This window comes from Zingiber officinale, chromosome 10B, assembly GCF_018446385.1.
Source record: "Zingiber officinale cultivar Zhangliang chromosome 10B, Zo_v1.1, whole genome shotgun sequence".
NCBI classification, from domain to species: domain Eukaryota; kingdom Viridiplantae; phylum Streptophyta; class Magnoliopsida; order Zingiberales; family Zingiberaceae; genus Zingiber; species Zingiber officinale.
The window spans coordinates 32357529-32360952 of NC_056005.1; positions in this window are offsets into that span (position 1 = coordinate 32357529).

Consider the following 3424-nt stretch of genomic DNA (forward strand, 5'->3'; position numbering starts at 1 on the left):
CTTTTCTTCTTCCTTTTCGGTTGTAAGTCCAAGAACAGCGAGGTGAGTTGCTTCTCACCTGCAGTAGGAGTAGCTCCGAGTTTCAGATTTTCGTTTCTTGCTTTCGGTTTTTTTTGTTGTGCTAATTTGCTGTGCTAAGGGTGCTGGACCGAATTTGCCATGTTAGGGCATTAGGTTTCGGATTTCTATGCTAGGGTTTCTCTTTGGAGTAAGCTAGGGTTGCTGTGTTGAAATTCCTGTGTTAGCTTTTCCTTTTTGAAGTTGCTATGCCAAATTGCCATGCTAAGTTGCTGTGCCGAAAGTTTCCTGCTTGGGTGGCTGTTGAACAGGATTATAAGCTAGGATTATTTTTCCCTTTCATTCCTTACCTTCTGTAGCATACATATTAAGCATGCTAATTTATGGTTTGAGTTTAAATGTATAGAAGGAGTTCATTTTAATTCTTAGCAAGTAAGCGCAGTAAGAAATGTTTAGATTACCTGTTATGTTGTTTCCTGCTGTGAGATACAAATCAGTGGTGTAGCTAATCTATAACATTTGCTAGGTATGCTAGTTATTGTTGAGTTTAGTTCTTTTCTAGAAGGTTAGCATGATCTAGACTGCAAATCAAAGTGTGTAAACAGGTTCTATTTATGCTTGCTGATTTTTGAGAATTTCAGCTGTTCACTTGTAGTATTAGTGTTTCATCTCGCTGCCATGTATAAGAATGGGATTAGTATCTTCCTTGCAACTCAAAAAGGCAAGAATAGCCTTTATTTAAAGTATGCAGTACAGAACAGCCTTATAGTTAGTGTTTCGGATGTGGTTTCTTTGGTTTCCGGATTTTAGTTGTAGATTTGATAAGTGCAGAATTTTAGTTCATTAAGTATTAACTTCATTAAGTATTAACTGCATCCTTTCCATGTGTCCCACTTTGTTAGAATAAATCAGAATGTGCAGATTTTAGTAATATGTCATTAACTGGACATGAACAGCATGTGATTTAAGTATTTCGGTTTATTTGTAAGCATGAGCAGATTTCTTTTCCTTGTAATAGAAGTGCAGTTTTCTTTTCTAGCTTTTCTTTAATTATTAGTAAGCATGAGTAGACTCCTTTTCTTTGCCATTAGATGTGCACAGTGATACCTTTTAGTTTCTTTTGCTATTAGAATATCTTGAGCATGCAGTTATTAGTTTCTTTGCTATTACATAAGCATGAGTAGACTCCTTTTCTTTGCTATTAGATGTGCACAGTGATACTTTTTAGTTTCTTTTGCTATTAGAATATCATGAGCATGCAGTTATTAGTTTCTTTGCTATTACATAAGCATGAGTTTCTATCTTTAGGAACTATAAGCAAGAAAGACTAAGGTTTAGACTTGATTTCAATTCCAGAATATTGAATATCAAAAGCGCACACAAGGTGTTTGCTTAAATGCCAAGTAAGGGCAAGTATAAAGAGGTTATAAAGAAAGTATTTTACTTTTAAAGGGCATGTACTAGACACAAGATCCAAGGGATGGGCTCCAAGTTGCCCCTAGGCACATGGCCTAGAAGTATCTTAGTAGTTTCAGGATTAGCTACCTCGATTCTTATTAAGAATGCGCGCAAAGTGGTACAATGCCGGGCCCAAGAGAAGTTGATTATTATTTTGAAGTATTAAAGTATAAGTTTTGAAACAAATGAAACAAGCTTCAAATATGTTTAGAATTAGAAAGTTTAGTTTCTTGTTATTTGAAGCATGCAGTAGTAGTTTCAATTGTTTCTTTGCTACTAGATTATTCAGCATGTTTAGTAGCTTTACATGTTTAGTAGTTTTACATGTTTAGTAGCTTTACATGATTAGCTATACATGTTTAGTATTTCGGTTAGTATGATTCCTTTATTGGATTATGAGCATGATTAGCTATACATGTTTAGTATTTCGGTTAGTATGATTCCTTTATTGGATTATGAGCATGATTAGCTATACATGTTTAGTATTCCAGATAGTATGATTCCTTTGCTATTTATGAGCATGAGTAGCTTTACATGTTAGCATTCGGTTTTAGCATGTTTTTATTTGTATACATGCATATCGAGTTTTTGTGAGTAGATAGCGCTCACTAAGCTTTATGCTTATAGACTGCACTTCCTCCTACTGCAGATAAAGGAAAGGAAAAGATTTAGCAAGGAAGGCGACAAGGTGGTGGTGATGAAGGTGTGTGATGGCTGGACTATGGAGAGATCAAGAGTTTGCTAAGGAGTTGTCAAAACTTACCTGTTTAGAGTTTCCTTTTCTTTTCTCCTTAATGCTATGATGAAGTTGAGATTGTAATTGAGTCTATTCCGCACTTGTAGCTTGTTATGTCTTATCGTTGGAGTTCTATCTGTTTACTATTGCTAGAATAGTTTTCTTTTTCTTATTGAGTTATTATACTGCGTGGTTGTGTGATTATATGTTCCAGCCGCCTGTGGCTGAGTATACACTGTTTGTATTGTTGATTTGGTCACCGGTACAGGGGAGACTATGCCGAAATTTTTCGGTAGGGTTTTCCTAGAAATTTTTAATAAACCGGTTAAGTAGAGTTAGTAGATAAGTAACGGTCACTCTTAGAGAGTAGTAGTAGTAGTAAGAAGGGTGGTCGTTACACAACAGCCTCTTACAGCGTTAACAGCACAGACAAAAAAGTAAAGCACAGAGAAATGGATTACAAGTGAATTGAATAAACTGTGCAGAATAGTACTATATTTATAGTACTGTTCGGGGCGCCCCGAAGGGTCCGGGCGCCCTGGGGGGATAAACTTTATCCCCTAACATTCAAATCGAGTCAAAACTCGATCTGGTCAAAAAGTCGGGTTCGGGCGCCCGGAAGCATCCCGAGCGCCCCGTACTGGTCCGGGTGCTCGGAACCATTCCGGGCGCCCAAACCAGGAAAGTCGACAAGATTGACTTTTCTTGGTCCGGGACCTCTACTCCGATTCAACTCGTCTCAGTTTGGGTCTTTCGCTCCGGCTCCACTAGCTTGGGTGATCTCGACCATCCGGAATAGGGCACACCCGAACCCAAGTTCCGGCCTTCTCCTCGAGCAACCTTCCTCCCCGGTTTCTCGTCCCTCGAACGTCACGTACATTCTTCTCGTCCACCGGTGTACTCTTCCGCGGTCACCTTGTCCCTCGAGTGCACCGAGCCTGTCAGCTCCCTCCCGTGTCGTCCTTCTCGTTAGCCGCGTCTTCCGCTCGACTTCCTGTGCTCCTAAGCTCTTGCACACTTAGACACAAGGGTTAAAATAAACAGGACCTAACTTAACTTGTTTGATCACATCAAAACACCTTGGGGTTCCAACAATTTCCTCCTTTTTGATGTGAGCAACCCAAGTTAAGGTAGGGTAAAACAAACATAAAGTAAAAACAAAATTTTGCAAATAAGTGCAAATACTCTTCAATAGAATTTATACCTCCCCCT